The following is a 22,461-nucleotide window of genomic DNA, read 5'->3' on the forward strand; positions in this document are numbered from 1 at the left end:
ACCAGTCCCCTAAGGGCGCCATTTCTATAGTTGTCAGTTTCTCTTTATTACAAAGCTATAATGATAGACTTTCTATGTATATCTTTGTGTAAATTGTATGAGGTTATCTGTATAATAGATTCCTAGAAATGGAAAAGCTGGGCCAGTTTTACATTTTACATAAGTTTTTTTTTTAACAATTTACATCTCCACCAATGGTATATGAGAATTCTTAATTATTCACCAAAATTATTATCAGAATTTGAAATCTCTGCCAGTGGAGTTCCTGCTGTGGCACAAGGGGATCGGTGGCATCTTGGGAGCGCTGGGACACAGGTTTGATCCTCAGCCCACACAGTGGGTTGGGGATCCTGAGTTGCCACAGCTGCGGCTTTGGTTACAACTATGGCTCAGATCTGATCCCTGGCCTGGGAACTCCATATGCTGTGGGGCAGTCAAAAAAGAAAATAAATAAATTAACTCTCTGCCAATCTGGGAGTTCCCATTGCAGCTCTGCAGGTTACAAACCTGACTAATAATCATGAGGATTCAGTTTCAACCTCTGACCTTGCTTAGTGGGTTAAGCATCCTGTGTTGCCATGAGCTGTGGTGTAGGTCGCAGACACAGCTTGGATCTGGCTTGGCTGTGGCTGTGGCTGTGGCCATGGCTGGCAGCTGTAGCTCCAATTGGACCCCAGCCTGGGAACTTCCATTTGTCGCAGGTGCAGCCCTAAAAACAAAACCAGAAACAAACCCCACAACAACCAAACAAAAAACCTCTGGCAGAAGTGGTATTTAATTTCCATGTCTTAGTGGTGAAGTTGAGCACTGTTTTATATGTTTTATATATTTATTAGCCATCTGCATTTCTTATCCATTAAGTTGGCCGTTTATGTCCTTTTCCAGTTTTTTATTGGAGGTTTTTAAAATTTTTTTTGTCACCACCCATGCAGTGGCTTGAGTGGCATCTGAGTTCCTTGACCAGGGACTGAATCTGGGCTGCAGTGGTGAAAGTGCTGAATCTTAGCCACTAGACCACCAGGAACAACCTAGAATATTTTTATCTTGATTTGTGAGAGTTCTTTCTGTATTAAGGAAATTAGCTTTTTTCATTCATGTAGGAAATATTTCCTCATAACTTATAGTTCATCTTTGACTTTGTTTATGGTATTTTGGTATATATAATTTTAAATTTCTGTAGACTCAAACTTCATCTTTAGGCTTCCGGATTTTAGGTCACATTTAGAATGGTGTTAGAAAATACAGAATTTATATGTATGCTGTGTAGAGAAGGAGACTATCTAGAAAACCTAATTATAATCAGAAGCTTGCTTTATTTGCATGGAGTCAGAGCAAAGAAAACTGTGGTATGCTTTATTCAGACTGTGGTGAGTTTTTTTGTTTTTTTATTTTTTTTGTCTTTTTGCCTTTTCTGGGGCCGCTTCCGTGGCATATGGAGGTTCCCAGGCCAGGGGTCCAATCGGAGCTGTAGCCACTGGCCTACACCACAGCCACAGCAACGTGGGATCCGAGCCACGTCTGCAACCTACACCACAGCTCACGGCAACGCCGGATCCTTAACCCACTGAGCAAGGCCAGGGACCGAACCTGCAACCTCATGGTTCCTAGTCGGATTCGATGACTACTGAGCCACGATGGGAACTCCCTGGGGTGTTTATTTCTGACCAAAATATTTTTGCATCAAATGGATACCCCTTACACAATATCAAATATTCTAACTATTCAGCTTTTTCAGTATTTCTTATCAGGCACCAAAAGCTTCTGCTGCATTATCTCATGAAGCACGTACCACAAATAATTAAATGTATTTACATATTTTTGTTATTACTCAATGAATTTATTACTTATAGTTGTACAATGATCATCACAATCCAATTTTATAGGATTTCCATCCCACAACCCCAGCGCATCCCCCACCCCCGAACTGTCTCCTTTGGAGACCTTAAGTTTTTCAAAGTCTGTGAATCAGTATCTGTTCTGCAAAGAAGTTCATTCTGTCCTTTTTTCAGATTCCACATGTCAGTGAAAGCATTTGATGTTGGTGTCTCATTGTATGACTGACTTCACTTAGTGTGATAATTTCTAGGTCCATCCATGTTGCTAAAAATGCTGGAATTTCTACAAATAAAGTTTATTTTACATGTTACATATTTCATTTGATGGTATTTTCTCACTTTGTCCTCAAATTCTAAGGGTGTATTCTTTATCTTCAGTACCTTATGAAATAAATTCCACTCTTGGGGACAGGACTGGGGCGCACAGCATTGTGATCTGCACATATTGAAGACTTAATAACTTTTGAGCGAACTCTAGAAAAAAGAGAGCTAACATTGGTAATATATTTGCTATAAAACTTCTGATGTTACATAGTTATTAATCTTCTATGGTGTTTTTTACAAAATAAAAGTTTACTAAACAGGAAATTTTCAGTTACGTTCAAAGTATAAAATTGTTTAAAGTCTCAAATGCTACATAGAAATCAGCTGAGAATAGAAATTTATAAAATAGATGAAAAACTATTAGCACCATGCAATGTTTAGAGCAGAAAATCAGTAACTTTCAGCTAATACTAAAACAGGAAATCATTTAATATCAATTGGCACAACTGAACTAAATTAATGTAAAATGATTTGGTACAGAGCCCAATTTTTCTATTACTTTAAGTGGAATTTTGCATTAACTTATATAACTGTAAATTTTCCACTACTCCTTATTTAATGTTCTAGCTGCATCATTCTATAACTTGAATCTATTAAAAACTGTATAACATTCTACCAAAGATGGTCTATAAAAGAAAAGGAAATTTATTCTGAATAGTATTCCACAACCCAAAGCGTTAGCAATAAGTAAAAAAGTCTTCAGATTTTATTTCTTGTTATTGGTATTTAGATGTTTCGGTTTAACTTTTACTGTTCAGTTGACTAAATACACTAACTTTTTTAAAAGTTGCAGGAAAAAAAAGGAAACAAAACTAGTGAGTACAGAGGATAGGAGAGAAACTAAGACAGGCATGGAAGGAATATAGCTTAAGGACTGAAAATAACCATTATATTGCATTAGGAATGCTTTAGAAGTGATATTGGGTAAATTCTCCACCATTTATACGGGGCTTGCATTCTTTCTTACTTGGAAAATCTGTCTTGTTATTAAATACGTTTATTCCTTTTCTTCTAAATGAAATCTATTATTAAAGGAACAGCTTAACTAAAAATTTAAAAAAAGAAACTAACGAAGAGCTCTTACTAACTACACAATTGTATGAATCTGGGAACTATTGTATGAATCTGTGTAACAGCAGTGGAAACACTGCAATAGGTCACTTCTTCCTGTCCTAGGAAAGGCGGTGCATCGGGGGTAACTGGCCCTCCCCAAGTTGATGTCTCCAGCGCGTAGAGATCTCTTGGTGGTCAAAGGTGCCGGACGATGGATTCGAAGCAAACAAAAAAATAAAAATAAGTAAAAAGACTTGAGTTAACTGGAGTCGAAGGAGCGTTAAGGTGCCCTTTCGCCTGTCGAACGTCTAAGGGGAGGGGTGAGGAGGCAGGATAAAAAGGAACCAAAATTCTTAACTAAGTCGCGAGGCCGCCTCCGCCCACACTTCCAGGAAGACCGCAGATAAACGGAGGAGGCGGGAAAGACCCGGTAGGTGCTCTTCGACTCCCTCTTCCCAAATTTCGATTTTTCACTTCGCTCCGTCCCGTTCCCCCCTCAGCCCCCAGAGTGAGGAATAAATTGGTCGAGTGCCCGGCCTAGCCTAGTAGCCCAGTTTCCCTAGTCTCCTAGACCCTGGAGGGAGAGAGCACATTTTCTGGGAAACGGGACTAGTGTTTCTAAAGAAAAAAATTTTTTTTCCAGTGCCATGTCTATCCGGGAGGGACTCAGTTCGCTTTCTTTCCACACCCGAAGCAAAAAGCAAGCAAAACAAAAACTCAAAAAGAACCCCCCCAATCACTTAGGATCAGGTGCCAGAGTTGCGCGAGTTGAGTTCTTTCGGAGGGAAGGGGTAGAGGGCGCGGTGAAACGACGGTCTGGGACCTAGGGTCAGAGGCTCCCCTCGCTGGGGCGTGTCACAAGAGGGGACATCGAGGGATAATGCCCAACCGGGCTGCCACCTCGGGCTGCGCGGGGGGGCGGAGGGGCACGGGGCACGAGTCCCCAGCGAGGCCAGCTTCCGATTTCCCACGGCGCGAGGCTCCGGCGGACATTCCTACCGCCCTCCCCTCGACCCCCTGATAAAGAAAGAGGAAGCGCGGCGCGACCGGGTGCGCGGCGGAAGCGCTGCTAAACGCATGAGTAAGTCAGGCGCGGGCACGGCACCTTGTTTACCCCACTCGGCGGCGCGCCCCTGCGGGCGCCTAGTTGAGGGGCGGTGTCGGAGACGCTGAACCCGGGAGGCAGTCGGCCCCGATTGGCTGGCCATTGGGAGGAGGACGCTGGGTGGGAGGGCTGGCGGCCAGGCGTTGCAGTGGTGACCCTCTGCCGCTAGATGACGCTCCCTCCCAACGGGAGCCGGGCGCCGGTTCGCGGCCGACAGATGGCGCCTGCGCGTTCCATTCGCCTCCAAGTCGCCGAAGAGCGAACACCCCAAACAATCCCGAAGCGCCACCAAAAAAAAAAAAAAAAAAAAAAAAAAAAAAAAGAGAGAGAGAGAGAGAGAAAAAAAAAAAAAAAAAACCCGCCGGATCCGACCGCCACTTTCAAAACCCCCCACCGCTCTAGAACCGCGGGAGCTTCCGTCCCTGAGTAGAATTCGAGGGTGTAAAGAAGAGGAAGGGAAAAATATCTTGTACCAGCCCAGGGGTGAAGAAGCCCCCGGCCTGAGAAAGAAGGAAGGAGGAGTGGGGGAGGCGAACAGTCTCGTTGCTGCCTCTGTGTACGCTGAGGGGGGAGGTAAGTTATAAAATGGCGGAGGCGAAGCTTCTAGAAGTTTGGAGGGGCACCCGGAGGGCGCGGGGCCCACCGTGAGGCGCGTGTCGTTGAAATAGGGCGCGAGAGAGGAGTTGGGAGGGAAAGAGACTGGGCACTCTTGCCGTTTAATTTCCCCTCTTCTTCCTTTGCCCCCAGTGGAGCCCGCTGGGGAGCGGGCGGCCAAGTGAAGGCGGGGAGAAGGCTCCTCGTCCCCGCGTAACCCCCGGCCCTTCTTTCTCCCCTGTTCCCGCAAGTAGCTCCCTCAACACTACCAAGGAACTTCCAGCCCCCCCTTCCTCCCTACCTCCTACTCCTAGAGTGGCTTTCTATCGCAGGACTCTTCTTTTCGACTACCCTCGCTGAAGGTTTTCTCTTCTTTCCCTCGCCCCACTCTCCCTCGGGGCCTCTACGGAGACCCCCCCCCCCCATGGGTGGCCCAAAATGGAGAACGCGGAGCAGCGCAAGATGGAGGCTCTGCTTCTCGGTCTAGCGTTAGGTTTAGGTGCCTTTTCTCCGGCAGGCTCTTAAGCCTGGGAGAGCCCGAACTGGAGGTGGGGTGGGGTGCGAGCCGTAGTGGGGGAGGAAAGCCGGGCGGCCGCGGTCGGGGTGGGGGAGAGCGTGGTATCGCGGCGAGGGGAAGGAAGAGAGCAAAATGGTGGTGCTGGGAACCTAGGGGGGAGGGGAGGCGCGGAGGCTCGCTTGTGTATATTTGGGCCTCGGACCGAGGGAGGCGAGGGAAAATCTACTCTGATCACACCCCTCCCTCGTGCCCCCTCCCTTCTCCCTTCCCCTCCTTCCTTTCCTCCCTCCCTCCTCTCCCTCCCTCTCTTCCTCCCTTCCTAGAGAGGGAACAACATTCATGTGACGGGCCCCTCTGCTTCTCCCCCGCCCCATCATCTCCAGCGCGTGGTGGGGGAACTGCCGGGGAAAGCGATTGGCATCGATCTCTACATCCCTTCCGAGGCCCGACTTCGGTCAGTTTTCTTCGGGCAGCAATTTTCTAAATAGGTTGGGGCCGGCACTGTTGGCCCCCGCGTGCAGACCTTGCCCCGAAGGGGGCCCTGCCTGCCTGGCATGGGAGGAGGGGGGAAGGGCGGGAGTGGAAGGCTGTTTGTTGGGGGGTTTTGGCGCCACTTTTGTTTTAGTTTTAGTGCTGCTTTTCGTTTCCACCCCCACCCGCGCTGTCTTTCTCAAGGCACGAAGTGAGCTGATCCTTGCCCCAGGTAGGCAGCTTCTGCTTTTTCCCTCCACACTTTTATTCTTGCTTGGGCTTGACTTTCTTTTTTCTTCTCTCATGTACCCGGTGATCTGTGGACGGCGATTTCAGGACGGAAAGGGTCGAATGGGCCATGGGAGAGAGAAGGTGTGGGAAACAGCATCAAGTAGTTCCGCAAAACTTTGAGCCCCGTTCCCATTTTCTTCTGGCCTACATTCGTAAATGTATTGTTGATTTCTGCCCCCCCCCATTTTTCCCCCGTTGCGAGAATGTCTTGTTTTGCCTTTAGTTTTTTTTATAAACCGCTGTACTTTCGACATTTAGTTTCCGCTCCCTCTTGGTGTATATGTCATTTTATTTTTAATCTTGAACTGTAATGGGTTTTATCGTGTGATTTTTTTTTCTCGTGCTGCAGTGTTCAGCTTTAATTTTTAATATTGCATTGGTAGTTTATCTGGCTTGTGAGACTTTCTCGTCCGTGGCCTAGAAATGTTTTATATGTTATTGCCTATAACCCCCCCTTCTCTTGGATGTAGTTTTTAAATTGAGGGTCATGGTATTTGTTAAGTGGTTATTTACAATTTACGTGATATATGTATTAGAAACTTTTGATCTGTAGGAGTATATTTAAGTAAACCAAAAGCTCGTGTTTGAAATGGTTCCTTAAAATGCGCGGGCTGCCCCCCCAACACCTCCCGCGGGGGCCCCCCCCCCGTAAAGCCCCATCTTCCCCTCACACTGGAGTGTAAATTCCATACCCCTTTTCTCCCACGGACCGCCGTATTTCACAGCAGCCACACCCTGTATTTGTCTCTGTGGATTGGACTCATTATCAGCTTAATTTAGTGACTCTTAAACCACCATGATGGGACTTGCTTAAGCACGAAGCTTCTTTTCCTGTTTAGTCCTAGTGGTTAGTGTCGAAAGAGGGATAATCGAGGTTTCTTGATGAAACCTGGTGCGGTCCAACCTCTGCCTTTTTTCTGTTGTCTTTTTTTCTACTCCGGGCTGTTGGCGGTGTCAGCACCGCTGCTGGGGGCGGGGGTGGAGGGGAGAAAGAGTCGGGTTACCGAAGTGCGTCATTCCTGGCTCTAGCAGGGCCTGCTCCGGAGCTGCTGGTGTTTGTTACTGTCCTCGCAGTACTTTCTTGCCAACCTTCTCTCTCTCCGTATTGGTTAGGAGCAAAAGCAGGAGGCGGTCTCCTAATTCTATCTGTAGCCTAGCGCGTTGTGTTTAAGGGTATATGTGAACTTATTAAAAAAAAAAAATCGGCCCCGGAAAGTGAATGCATTTCTGTTTAATGACATACAATTCAGGTAGTTTAGACTTTCTTTCATGTATTTCCAGTGAACGGTGGGGTTAATTTTGAACATTTTTAAACCGCTTAAGTTAAAATGCCTGGTTTTCTTTCCATGTTGATATCAATCTATAATTAGGAATCAGAAGGACCAGTTAGGGCATAAGTGTTCAGAGGTTTTTCAAGTGGTTGAATTGTGATTTTGTGACACATTAAGTTAAATAGTCTTTTTTTTTTCTCTTTTTGAGTCAAGGTACTATGTGAATGGAAGCTAATTGCAGGTGTTTAAGCTCATTTTCATTGCATATTCCTATTTACCCTTTTGGATGTATTTTTAAATATGTCCTTTGGACCTTATGGACTTAATTAGAATTCCTAAAGATGGAATCTTTCCCTTTTTAAAAAGAATTCTTAAAAAAAATTACCACCGAACAAGGAGTTGTTAGATTTTGACTTTTTGCTAGTCCTTGATACTCTCGTTATCTTTGGATTTTTCTCGTACTTAACTGAGCACAGTGTCTTCCTCTTAATTCTTTTCTGAAGATAATTGGGGGAGAGGTGGGAGGTAGAGATGAAACAAAAGTGGCCTTGAGTTGCTGGGTGATGAGGACAGGAGAGCTCATTGTACTATTATTCTGTGTACTTTTCGTGTGTACTCCAACGTTTTTCTGTAATTAAACAGAAGAAATTTTGAAGGAGATTTCAAATTGTTTTGCAATTTTAGTGTAATGACTTATTAAGTTTATATTTACATATTACTTGCATGGGCGATTTGGTCTTCTAAATAATCACACAATGTCTGATTTACAAACTCAAAAAATACTTAAAATGAATCAGTATTTATAAGCACAGTAAGTGCTTATAAATTGGTTGGACTTAAATGTTTGTAACTTTGCCTGATTGTGCTCCACTTTTAGTTTCTCTTTGAAAATAGGAAAATTCCACTCCGCAAATTTTGAATTTTGCTTGGTGTCTATTTCATTAAGTTGGAGTTCCAGTGAGTCAGTGTGAAAGGGATTTACTATTAATAGGAGGGGCTTTGGCAGTTGGAATAAGAGACAGTGGAAGGGATTCGGGTGCCCTAGGGAGCATTCTTGGTAAGAAGATCGAGGTAGGAGTCGAATTCAGTTTCAGTATTTGGTATTTAATGAATGGGTAGAGAAGAGGATTGGAAAAGAAATGTACTTATTAGTATTCTTTCCCACTGTGAAATAACTATAGCACTCTAAGGTATCAGAGACTGGCAGTGTGGGTGGGGTAGGCTTTTTTTTTTTGTCTGATATGAAAAATGAATGTTTACATATAAAATGAGTTAAATCCCCCCACTTTTAACCATCTGGTGCTATAAATAGTTAAAAGTTGATATGTAGAATATTAATGTGTTGTATTAAGAACATTAACCATTATCCATCTTACAGTTAAGTAAAAATGCATTGCCATTAAAATCCTCAGTCTCCTTAATTAGCATATTTGTAAATTGCTCCTACGAGGAATTTGTAAATTATTTGAAGGTAAGTGCCTTATTTTATGCAATTTTGTGGTGTTCTGTGTCAGGTATTTTCACCTTATGTGATTTTTTTTTTGAACCAGTGTCAAAACCCTAAAATAATGGATATTTAATTTTTATATTTGGCCAAGTGTGTTCCCTAATCATTCATTACTGAGGCAAAAATTTCACTCTAGGCTGGGAACAGACAATTCATAATTGTTAGTATTAACCTGTTTGTATATTTCATATTCAATATTTTAACTATACAGAGATGTTAAGAAAAGACATATATTTTGAATTCTTATATGCAAATAATCTTAAAAGATGATGAGAATTGTGACTTATAGATTTATTTTATCGTGGTAAGGCAAGAGCTAAACTACTAAACCAACAAATTATGAGTTTGGTAACTTTAAAGTCTATTTAGTTGGGATTTTTTTAAAGACCAAGCACTCAATATTTTAATAAAATTAAATTATACATCATTTTTTCATTGCTTTTTTTTTTTCCAACCTTGATGACATCGGTGGTCACCTGAGAACCTATGAATTAAAATGGGTGGGATGGGGTGGGGTGGAGGACAGGCTCAGGCCCAAATTATCCTTTGGGAGTATAGAGTTAGATGTGAAAATATGTCTTGGACAGTTTAGTAGTGCTTAATATTCTACATGTTTAACTGATACAGCCCACAGTCATGTGTGGAAAGGGAGTAAACAGTGAACAGCATATTCTTTTTGCTTTGGATTCTTTATAGTAGAAAACCAGTTTTTTTATGGTTGCAAGTTAACTTTTGAGCTTAAAATTTACATTAGATGGATACAATGATCTATTACGACATTTCAGTGGGATAGGGTTTTTATCTTTAATGTTACTTTTTTGTCTCACGTATTAAAAAACTGGTCTTGTGTTAGTGCTTTGAAATCACTATTAGATTATTCAAAGTCTTGAACACAACAGTCTACTGTGTAGTGGAGCATTATATACCTATTTTGAGAGTTGGGGAGCATAGCAAGGGCAAGGGATAGTTCCAATTATCTATGGGTGTCAGTATATAACGAAACATGATTAATTATTCGAGAGTAAAGAGGAAACTTTAAAGATACAGATTCATTTAAAAGTTATGTACATTTTCCTTACATTTAATTTCTACATTTGATACACATTTCGGACTTTTAATTTAATTTGTGGTTCAGTACTGTCCCTGTATAATAATTCTCTGTATTCTGGGCTATCATGAGCAGTGGTTATTGCATGTTTTCTTTGGCAAAGATAGGTGAGAAAACAAAATTGTCAGCCTGATTCTTTTTTTCAATCTCCTGAGTTGCCTGCTTTGTATTTAATTTAACCAAACTTTATATTTTGTCAGTGTAAATGATATATCTTGGTGGAGTCTTAATTTTTGTATATGTGCATTTTTTTAAAAAAATCTCTTTAGCAGCTGTGGTAATCTGCTACCTGAACTGTATTTTTAACTATGCTTGCTGTAGTTCTATCCTTGGTACTAACTAGAAGAAAACAAGTCTTAACAAGGTCTAGTCAAGAGATTATTGAAAATATTTTAAGCCTCATCCCTCCCCTCAAACAAGGGGAGGGTGAGTAGTGTCAATGGTCTGTTTTAATTGGAAAATGCAGGATTAGGCTCAGTGAGACAAACTAGGGAGATTTCTATAAGCTCCGAATAATCTAATGTACAAACCAAAGATAAAGTTCCTTTATAAAAATATATTTTTCAAATTCTGTGGAACATTGTTAGAGGGGGAAAAACTAAGTCCTGTTTACATTTTTGCATGGATAACATTTGTTGTAATGGGATTTGACCTTATGACTTGTTGAATCCTGAGATATTCTAAGTAACTCTTAATTTGCCATTTGAGTGCCTTTTAAATGCCAATACCTGTACTGTATGTTTTAACTTGTGTGTTGCTTAATCTTCTCAGCTACCTTGCAAGATAGGTGGGTGTCATTTTACAGATGGGGAAATTGAGGCTCTTAGAGAATAAATGACTTCTCACAAGATAGTAATGAACAGCCTGAATTCACACCCAAATTAGTCTGACCTCAAAACTTTTGTACTTTTTTGTTAAGTTCAGTAGTTTCTCTTAATTCGTTTAGGTCTTGGGATATTTATCCTCAGAAAGCATGTCTCATTTCATTGTTACAGAGTAAAGACTTTTTTTCATGTATAGTACAGGGTAAATACAGGTTTTTTTTACACGGGGTTAAATAAGTTGCTGCCTGATCTAAATTGTGTTTTATACTAAGAGTTGAAATAGTTGAAATGAATCTGAGCTTTGGTTTTGTTTGAGTATGCTCATTATATAAAAGTTTGTGGGATAATATGTTCAATTATATTCTTGATTTTTGGGGGGTTCATACTATGGTAGAATGGTTTCACTGATATTTTCTTCTTTCATCATTTAAGCTCTATATAGAATGGAGGCTAAATGTGTCTGAGAATAGTTCCCCAATCATTCAGCATGTTGATCCAGTGATTTGAAATAAAAATTGTGGGTGACTTTTATAATTCTCTGCTCTCATTGGTTCTGTAGGGGGATTTTCTTTTGTTATTTAATGGTACCCTGAAAATATTTTCTTTCCTTCCGAGTGTTAATATTTTCTCTGTTTCTACTTTCTATTCTTGTTCATTTTTTCACTTTATTAAATTTTCTTATTTTTTTTATCAGTAATAGTTAATATTGCTGCCCTGGATTATTTGGTTCATCAGTGATCAGAATCTTGGTCTCAGCCTTGTTTGCTTTTCCTCTTCTTCCTGCTCCTGCTTTTCATAAACTATAACTAGAACTTTTCTTATCTGAAGGAATGCCAGATATTGTATATTTGGCCTGAGATAAATTACTGGAGATGAGGTAAAACAAAATATTAATGCTTTTCACAGCCATGAGTCAAATTTATATATTTTATGCGATTTCTTTAAGCTTCATTCTGTAGGAAATATTTTTACCAGGTGATACAGTCTTGTACCCAGACTCTTTGTTCAATATTGAGTCTTTTCATCCATATTTTCCCCTTTGTAGTTCAAGAATACCAAGACCCTATCACAGAAGTATGTCCCAAAGCATCCATTGTATATAATAAATTAGTTCCTCTCCTGGGCATCTAGAAAGATACTAGCTATGTACAGTTCTTGGGGAGAATTCAAGAAATTGTCACTCATTTTTCTGAGTTCTGTGGTTAATAACATGAACCCAGTTGAGAAAGGCTGCAGGAATATTAAGGGACTTGCTTTGGCACTAAACAAGGTTTTTCCTTTTTATGGTTACTTTCCTATCAGTAACCCTAATATAACTTCTAAAACTTATGTTTGATGAAATGTGAATGCAGTTGATAATATTGCCATCTCTGGGATAAATTAGTGTTGATTTCAAGCATTTGGAGCTGTTTTGTTGTTTTAAAAAATTGAGTTCTCTTGTGGCTCTGCGGGTTAAGGATCTTGTTTTGCCACTGCACCAGCTTGGCAGTTGTCGTGTGGGTTCCATCCCTGGGCCAAGAACCTCTATATGCTATAGATGTAGCCAAAAAAAAAAAAAATTGAGTATTGTATGCGGGAAGTTAAATGCATAATATCATTTGTAAAAAGCAATATTGTAGGAGCTCTGTTCATTATATTATTCAAAACCTTTTATAAGAAGGCTTTGACAGTGACTAAAATTAACAGTAACTAACACTAGCCTTACTAGGTGCCAGACACTTTTATAAATGTTTTATGTGTATTTGCTCATTTAGTCTTCATAACTCTCTGAGGTAGGATGACCATATAATTTTATTGTTCAAACCAGGAAACTTTTGAGAGTGAAAGGGGGCACAAATTGGATAGCATGCTAGGATAATAGTATAAACTAGGACTGTCCCAGAGAAACTGGGATATATGATGACCCTAATTAACACCCCCTCCTCCTTTTTCAGAAGAGGAAACCAAGGCATAGGGAGGCCAAATAACTTGTCCAATTAGTAAATGGTAGGAAGGGATTCAAAACCCCATAGAGATTTCTTTGGGCATGAGAGGGATTTAAAATAATTTAAACTGCCATATTCTTTGAGTTTGTTTATTGTTACTCTTTTGGAGGGGTTTTTATTGGTATGGGGTCAGTAGTAAAAGACAAGATACAGTGTTTTTAAAAACCCAGTAGAATTGCCAGTTGTCTTTTTTCAAGTATTTCTTCAAGACAGTTAAGACTTGAGTGATTATGTGTCTTAATGTTGAAAAACAACTTTTTTGAGGTCCCCCTAAATAAAAACAGAAAACTGCAAGATAACTAATTTGACTGTTTACATCTGTGTTTGTTTTCCTTACAATATTCAGACTCCCTTTATGGTTTCTTAGGAGGGAATGCGAATTGTATGATATTTCATGGGGGGCACTTTGATGGAAAATTTCTTCTGAGAAGAAAACTGAAAGAGATACAGTTTTGTGACTAAGAAGTAGTATTACAAAAGAAAGGAAAAGGTGTACTTAGTGAGTGACTCAGTGGAAAATAAACTGATTATGAAACATAATTTAGTAAAGTCATTTTGTAAAGTTAATAGTTCTTTTTTATTTTTGGTGACTTTGTAGGTGCTTTGTACTCCCAGCCTGTTTATGTTCGTGACCCCTGCCCCCCAAGTGATTTCAGCAAATGGCAGATTTTACTATTTTGTAAACTAAAAATTTTCCCCCCTTTTTTTCTTTTAGTGGGAGTGAGTGATAGAGCTGATCTTAAGAGGACTTTGAGTTTTGTTTTCATAGTTGTCTATTTTAGTACTTCATTGAGGAATTTGTGTGCTTTTTTTCCCCTTAGCTAGTAAGTTCACTTTTAAAAGTTTTGTTGGTGTCACTATCTTATAAACAACTGAGAGATTATTAAGTAGTCTATTCAAATCTTAAAGTCATTTATTTAGCTTATTAAAGTCTTTATGAAGTTGGAAGGGAGGGGCTACTTTTCTGACCAGATGCAGGAATTTGTGGGCCACGTAGTGACTGGTAGACAAAAGGTTATGTTGTGGGTTTGATTTATTGTATGAAATTAATAGTTTAGTTTTTTTAAAAAGCTACAGTTGAGTTTTAATCTGGGGCCCATGGATAGTGTGGAGGTGTGAGAACCCTTTGAAATTATGTACAAGATGTATAACTGCATTTCTTCAGGTTCTCAAAAGGGTTCATCTATTGTTATATCAGCTGGTACTGATATCACAGCGCCTTCAGAGATGGGATATACAATGATAAACTACATAATTTCTGCCCTCATTTAACATTGTCAGTTTAACCCAGAAGGGTTAAAAATAACTAACTCCTTTGGAAAACACTGGGATTACTGTATATTAAAAAATACTGGGCTAAAACCAGTAGCCAATCAATGCAGTTTTGATGCAGTGTCCTTAATTTAAGATTAGTTGCAAGTATTTGGAGTTCCCATGGTGGCTCAGGGGGTTAGGAACCTGCCATTGTCTCTGAAGATGCAGGTTAGATCCCTGGCCTTGCCCAGTGAGTTAAGGATCTGATGTTGTTGAAAGCTGTGGTGTGGGAAGTAGATGCCACTCTGATCCGGTGTTGCTGTATTGTAGGCCCCAGCTGTAGCTCCAGTTCGACCTCTAGCCTGGGAACATATGCCACATGTGGCCATTAAAAAAAAAAAAAAGGTTGGAGTTCCTGTCATGGTGCAGCGGAAATGAATCCGACTAGGAACCATGAGGTTGTGGGTTCGATTCCTGGCCTTGCTGAGTGGGTTAAGGATCCAGTGTTGCCATGAGCCGTGTAGGTTGCAGACGCGGCTTGGATCTGATGTTGCTGTGGCTGTGGCATAGGCTGGCAGCTGTAGCTCTGACTAGACCCCTAGCCTGGGAACCTTCATATGCTGCAGGTGCAGACCTAAAAAGCAAAAAAATAAAATAAAATAAAAGGTTAGTCACAAGTATTCAATTAAGACTACTTTGAAAGCTTTGAGGGAAAATAACAATTGAGGACTGTTAATGTATTGGAATACTAGTTCAGTCTTTGATGGTTGTTAATAAACCAAGTTAAAAGAGCCCATGATATCATCCCCTATAACCAGTTACTGTTATCCAAAGTTGAGACCATCTAAATGATATTGGACTTCTGTGTAAAAGGGGAAAAAAAAGATAGGAAATCAGCAACCATTTTGTTACATGAGATTTTTTATTTCAAGTTCTAAATGTTTGCTTTTAAATAGGAATTTAAATTTATATTTGCCTGTGTTTTACTTTTTGACTTTGGATTCTTTGTTGGAATGTTAGCTTGAAATGTCTTTGTAGCACTATATGATACTCATTAAATTCATTCTCTACATATATATCATGTAGGTTTGGTATGTTTATTATTTTTTTAAAATTTTATGGCCACACCTGTGGCATATGGAAGTTCCCTCGCCAGGGTTTGTATCGGAGCCACAGCTGCAGCAACACTGGACCTTTTAATTCATTGCGCTGGCTGGGATTGAACCCGTGCCTCCGTAGCAACCCAAGCTGCTGCAGTCAGATTCTTAACCCACTGTGACACAGCAGGAACTCAGGTTTGGTATATTTAAAGTAGTGTTTCCAGGAGTTCCTGTCATGGCTCAGTGAAAACAAACCTGATTGGTATCCATGAGGATTCGGGTTTGATCCTTGGCCCTGCTCCGTGGGTTAAGGATCCGATGTTGCCGTGAGCTGTGGTTAGGTCACAGACATGGCTTGGGTCTGGCGTGGCTGTGGCATACATTGGCTGGCAGCTAAAGCTCCTATTTGACCCCTAGCCTGGGAACTTCCATATGCTTCAAGTGCTGCCCTAAAAAGTAGTATTTCCATTTCGGGATTGGATTTGTATGATATCCTCTTTTCTTGGATTTCTAGCCTTTTTCTTTTTTCAAAGGCAAGAATTTTTCCACACTCATCAGTGTATCTAATCTGCTGCCTTGTTACCTAACTTGCAAACTTTATGATGATTAGAATGTTACTACAAAGAAAGAGCATATTTAATAGTCTCTTAAAAAAGATTTTTTGTGTTTTTCTTCTTTCTTTAAGAAGTAGTATTAAAGATAGGAACATGAACTTTTGAGAATTACCCTTCTATGCTAAAGAAGTAGAGAAAATGTAGGAAATATTAGGAAAGCCATACTATTTTTCCTTTGGGATATGTCTGTCCCTCCCTGTTTCCACCACTCATTCAGGCCAAAAGACATTCCTCAGACTTTATTCCTGGCAGGAGAATTGAGGAAGTGGTGGTAGCCATGGTTGGCAGGGAAGCAGAAGCTTGAAGGTGTGTTTTTAAAAAGCAAATTTGTCAATGACAAATGAATTTTTCCAGCTCTGAGCATATGTACTTTTCTTGAGTTTTGATTACACATCAGTGCATAAAGTGCTACTATTCTTTGAGGAATGTTCAGTAGTTGCATTCATATTCGGGTGTTCTAAATATACTTGAAAAATTTCAGAGGGATTATTTGGACAATGCAGGATTATATTAGAAAAGATCCTATAGTAGGGGATTAGTTCCTAAACCTTTGAAGTTAGACTGAAAGAGTTATCTAGGTTGCTGCAGAAAAATAGCAAGCCTAACATGAGAGATAATTATTTGTGTGTATAAATATATAGTGTTTATATGTGCAGTATTGGTGAATATCCAGATTTCTCTTATAACTAGATTATTAACTTTTTCAGACAAGGAATTATTTTTATATCCAATTTTTTTTTTGTCTTTTTGTTGTTGTTGTTGCTATTTCTTGGGCCGCTCCCGCGGCATATGGAGATTCCCAGGCTAGGGGTTGAATCGGAGCTGTAGCCACCGGCCTACGCCAGAGCCACAGCAACGCGGGATCCGAGCCGCGTCTGCAACCTACACTACAGCTCACGGCAATGCCGGATCGTTAACCCACTGAGCAAGGGGCAGGGACCGAACCCGCAACCTCATGGTTCCTAGTCGGATTCGTTAACCACTGCGCCACGACGGGAACTCCTTTTATATCTAATTTTGAATACTTGTCTCATTATGTAATATATATCATGCAGATTCTCAAATGGTAATTAAAACTTTAAGGTTTCTAGATATATAACCCTGCATTATAATGATATTATTAATAATAACTCATCTTAAAGAGTTGTGTATTAAAAGTAGTCAGTTTCCTTTAGTTGGCTTTACATTAATGATAAACTTTTTTTTCCTCATTTTTGGCCACCCGCGGCATACAGAGTTCCCAGGCCAGGGATCAGATCTGAGCTGCAGTTGCCACCTAGGCCACTGCTGCAGCGATGCCTGACTGGGGATTGAACCTGCATCCCAGTGCTCCCAAGATGTCACCGATTCCGGTGCACCATAGCAGGAACTCCAATGATAAACTTTTTAAGTTTCTATCCATAGGATACCATTTACATGATCTACTACATGGCAAGGCTCCCTAACATTTAATTTTTTATTTCTTAAAACAAATGTGTGAGGTAGTTGGTAGTATATTTATTTACTGAGATTCAAAATGGTAAAGTGACTTGCCCAAGTTCACTCAGCTAGAGAGTAGCAGAGCCTACTTTTGAATCCAGTTCTGCCTAATTCTGGAACACTTCTTTACCTTCTTTACGTGGTAATACACTGCCTCCCAGTGGGATGATTTATAGACTTGTGCTGTGATAACTTTTTTGCGGGGGAAAGAGTAAGAGTGGGCAAGAATCCAAAATTGATGAGACTGAGAAGTTAAATTTCTCAAAGTAGTCAGAAAACTTTTGGAAATAGGTAGGAGAAAGGCTTATTTTCTGCCAAGAGCTGATAGAGAATAAATTATTGTCGATCTCAAGTTACATGTGGTATTTTTCGTATTTTATAATAAGCATCAAGTAACACCTAGAAGAGGGTTGGGTGAGGGGAGGATGAAGTTTGTTAATATTGAATTTGTTTTAATCCTTATTAAAGTAACATTTGAATTTATTTTTAAGGAATTGGACTTCTTATTAATTAAACTATGAGACAAAATGTTATCCAAAGCATTGTTGGCCTATGTCTTCACTAATAGTGTTCCTACTAAAGCACAATAATACTTACAAGAACAGTCTGTTCAGGTAAATTGGTCTCAATCCAGGCAATATTATGATGCCACTTTTGTATTGTGTTTTTCATTTTTCTCCAGCATCCTTTTTCTGTTCCTTTCCCATTTCCAGTAAATTTACAATTTCTAAAATTCTCCATGGAAAGTAGAAATATTTTGATGGTGATTTCCTTTTTTCACTTTTATGCTATTACTAATAACACTGTATAATTCTACATGCTAGGCGCTGAAATAGAAGTGATTTCAAAAATAAACCCATTTTATCCTCCCAGCAACCCTGAGATAGATAGAGATGCACTGAAATAGAAGTGATTACAAAAATACACCCATTTGGAGTTCCCGTTGTGGACCAGTGGAAACGAACCTGACTAGGAACCATGAGATTTTGGGTTCGATCCCTGCCCTCACTCAGTGGGTTAAGGATCTGGTGTTGCCGTGAGCCGTGGTGTAGATCACAGAAGTGGCTTGGATCTGGTGTTGCTGTGGCTGTGGTGTAGGCTGGCAGCTGTAGCTCCGATTAGACCCTGAGCCTGGGAACCTCCACATGCTGCGGGTGTGGCCCTAAAAAAGACAAAAGACAAAACAAAACTCATTTTATCCTCCCAGCAACTCTGTGAGAGAGGGATAGTATTTCCTGTTCACAGCTGAGAAAACAGGTGCAAAACAGAAAGGTAAAATTGCCAAAGAAAAGTGGTGGAGACTTGATGTGAACCCAGGCAATCTGATTATATAGTCCCACGTTCTTAGCACTACATTACCATACTGTTAATTGTTGACATTAATGTGAATGGTTTCCTTATCCTGGCAGTGCATTTAAGTCCTTTTTTTTTTCTTTTATTCTTTTTTTCCTTTTTATGGCTGCACCTTTGGCAGATGAAGTCTAATCAGGGCTTCAGCTGCTGGCCTACGCCACAGGTACAGAAATACCGGATCCAAGCTGCTTCTGTAACCTACGCCACAGCTTGTGGCAGCACTGGATCCTTAACCCACTGAGCGAGGCCAGGGATCATACCCGCATCCAAATGGACACTGTCATTTCTTAACCCGCTGAGCCACACTGGGAAGTTCTTAAGTCCTTTCTGTAATTGCGGACTATGGTGGTTCATACTAGTAGGAATTTTAGAGGTTAGCAGAGGATTGGGCAAATTTCTGATCCTTAGATTTCCTAGCTATAAAATGGGTATAATCCTGTCTGCTTTATATGCTGTTCGGGGGAATTAGAAAACATTTTTTCTGAGTGTTTTATGTGTTCCAGACAATATGTTGAGGGTTCTGCTGGCATGATAGGCCTCCAGATAATTAATATTCTCACTTATTAATTTCAGTGTGTCAGATACTTGATGTAATATATACTACATTTACATCTTACATAGTATAGGGGCTGTTCTATCCATTTTACAGAAAACTGAGACCTAAAGAAATTTAGTAGTTTGCCCAAATGCGTTCTCACTCATGGCCTTTGTATTTCTTTTGTATTTCCTGGTTCCTCTGTCTGGTGTGGTTCCTTATTTCTTCAAGACATTTTGCTCAAGTAATTTAATTAGCCTTTTAGTGAAGTATTCCTAGGCTGTGTCATGTAAAATATTCTTTGCCTCCAGCACTCCCTTTTCTCCTTACTCTGCTTTATTTCTTGAATGACTCCTTTTTTTTTTTTTTTTTTTTTTTTTTTTTGTCTTTTCTAGAGCTGCACCCGTGGCATATGGAAGTTCCCAGGCTAGGGGTTGAATCAGAGCTTCAGCTGCCAGCCTACACCACAGCAATGGGGGTCTGAGTTGAGTCTGTGACCTATGCAACAGCTCATGGCAATGCCGGATCCTTAACCCACTGAGTGAGGCCAGGGATCGAACCTAAATCCTCATGGATGCTACTCAGGTTTGTTATTGCTGAGCCACATGGAACTCCCAGTCTTTTTTTTTTTTTTTTTGCCTCGCCTGTGATAGGCAGAAGTTCCTGGGCCAGGGATTGAACCTGAGCCACAGCAGTGACAACCCTGAATCCTTAATTGCTAGGCCAACAGGAAACTCCTAAACTGATTTAATCTTAATAGGCCAAGATGGGCATTTCCTGGAACAGAGAAGTGCTGAGGATTGTGCTAGGGCCTGTTTTGTGATAAGAGTGGGGAGGTAGTTCTCTCACATTGTAGTTTTTAGAAGCCTATTCTCATGAATTACCTTGAATTCCAGGAGGAGTATGTGCCCTCGGGTCAGCTTTTAGGCTCTGTGAAGCCTTTTTATCTCTTTGTAGAGGTCAGCTTTCCAGCTTCTTACTATCTTAACTTTCAATCCCTCATTCTGCTTAAAGATTTGTTCATTGGCCATTTATCTTATATTTGCAACGAGTACAGTGCGGAGCTAGTTTTCCTCATATAGGAGGATTCCTAAATTTGCCATAATTTAATGGAAAATAATATATACAGCATATGTGTACGTACACACATGTATATATTAAACTGCCATGTATTGGAACTTTAAATCATTATTTTAATTTTTTTTTCGCTTTTTAGGGCTGCACCTGAGGCAAATGCAGGTTCCCAGGCTAGGGGTTGGATCGGAGCTGCAGGTGCCAGCCTATGCCACAGCAATGCAGGATCCAAGCTGCGTCTGCGACCTATACCACAATGGCGGATCCTTAACCCAGGCCAGGATCAGACCCCCATCCTCATAGTTACTAGTTTGGTTTGTTACTGTTGAGCCACAACAGGAACTCCTGTTATAGTTAATTTTTTTTTTTTTTGTCTTTTTGCCTTTTCTAGGGCCACTCCCTCGGCATATGGAGGTTCCCAGGCTAGGGCACGAATCGGAGCTACAGCTGCCAACCTATGCCAAAGCTACAGCAACACGGGATCCAAGCTGCATCTGCAACTTACACCATGGCTCAAGGCAACACTGGATCCTTAACCCACTGAGTGAGGCCCGGGATTGAACCCGCAACCTCATGGTTCCCAGTCGGATTTGTTAACCACTGAGCCACGACGGGAACTCCTATAGTTAATATTTTGATGGCACATAAAATCATTCTTTTTGGATGTCCTGGAATTCATATCTCTGTTTCTCATAAAATTTCTTGCAATAATTTATGTAGTTGAAAAACAGTGGTAATATTGTACTGTGCTCTTGCATTTAAATGGTAGCTGAGGGAGTTCCTGTTGTGGCTCAGTGGTAACCAGTCCGGCTAGTATCCATGAGGATGCGGGTTTGATACCTGGCCTCCCTCAGTGGGTTGAGTATCCAGCTTTGCTGTGAGCTGTGGTGTAGGTTGCAGATGTGGCTCGGATCTGTGGCTGTGGCCTAGGCCAGCACCTGCAGCTCCGATCCAACCCCTGGCCTGGGAACCTGCATTTGCCCCAGGTGCAGCCCTAAAAAGCAAAAAAAAGGTAGCTGACTTTCAAAGGAAAGACAAAATTGTATTTTTAGGTGCTTCATTCTTAAGCTGATATTAATGCAAATGGGGTTCGGCAGATATAAGTATAGGAGCTAGACCTTAGGGATCCCTATGCGTAGTGTCTATTCCTCTTTAGAGAGGAGAAGTTATAAAGAGGAGCAGAGGGCCAGGAGTGAAAACCTTATTAATTGGACAGAAGGAAGAAATAGGACCTTTGATAGAAAGGTTAGGGATATAGGACAAAATCTAGGAAATGTAGCATATAATTCATAAGCATCTCAAATTTGAAAAGAATCCAGATGGCATGTTTTCCTACCTGGGAGATGCTGCTAAATGGTATACAGTGTAAAAATTGTTTCAGAGTTCCCGCATGGCGCAATGGGATCAGTGGGATCGGCAGTTTCTTGGGAGCCCTGCCAGAACAGGTTCGATCCCTGCCCTGGCACAGTGGGTTGAGGATCCAGCATTGCTTCAGCTGTGGCTTAGGTAGAGACTGTTGCTCTGTTCTGGCCTGGGAACTCCATATGCTGTGGGGTGGCCAAAAAAGAAAAAATAAAAACTCGTTTCAATTATGTCAAGTTGAAATTATCTTTAAAGCTGATATTCAATCAATGATTATCCTTATGTAGATTGTTTGTGACATCTTTTGGTGAGTTAGGTTCTTCCACACCCAGCTAACCAAAAGATGTCAGGAGTGCCAAGTTACCAGACTAAGCTGGCAAGTGGTCTGGCAGAACGAAGGTCATATCTGACTTATCTGCATTCTGAAGAGTCAACTAAAATTTTATTGGTGTTATTTTTTAGGGAGCATTTATATTAGTGTGGATAATCTAAGAATTGATTGTACTCAAATATGTGAGTGGTATTATATTGCAATTTGATGTCCTCTTCAAAATAGCTATGAAAATTATGACTGGATTTGCTGGAATTTTGAAAAGGAAAACTTTTTTTTTCTCTTTTTCCTCTACTTTTATATGAAATAAGGGTGTAGGTAACTCCTTCATTTTTCAAGTTTTGTGGAAAAACTATCTTGGGTAGAGGTAATGTCAGACGTGATTATCTTATACAGTTTTCTTACTTTTCTGCTTCTTGGGATAATATTTCACCTATTAAACAACTATCCTTTGCCCTCAAACAGTTCCTGGTA

At 40.6% G+C, this 22,461-nt stretch overlaps 1 protein-coding gene across 14 annotated transcripts in view; it reads left to right on the plus strand.

Moving 5' to 3' along the window:
- The first annotated feature begins 3,576 nt into the window (after positions 1-3,576).
- The window catches only part of STAG2 (STAG2 cohesin complex component), a 140,124-nt gene continuing 121,239 nt past the window's right edge, over positions 3,577-22,461 (plus strand). For 4 of the 14 annotated variants that reach the window (XM_013986402.3, XM_013986404.3, XM_085007208.1 and 1 more), the window contains exon 1: positions 5,732-5,882. The gene's annotated coding sequence lies outside the window, so the exon portion shown is untranslated. Of the gene's footprint in view, positions 3,643-4,552; positions 4,891-5,338; positions 5,460-5,731; positions 5,883-6,082; positions 6,132-22,461 lie in introns of those variants that run through there. The other 10 variants (XM_013986403.3, XM_021080228.2, XM_005673884.4 and 7 more) reach the window with 6 other exon arrangements.

Source organism: Sus scrofa, chromosome X (assembly GCF_054392235.1).
Source record: "Sus scrofa isolate SSC_HxYL_T2T_F1_AM1 chromosome X, Sscrofa_HxYL_maternal_Yorkshire_Landrace_v2.0, whole genome shotgun sequence".
Lineage (NCBI taxonomy): Eukaryota > Metazoa > Chordata > Mammalia > Artiodactyla > Suidae > Sus > Sus scrofa.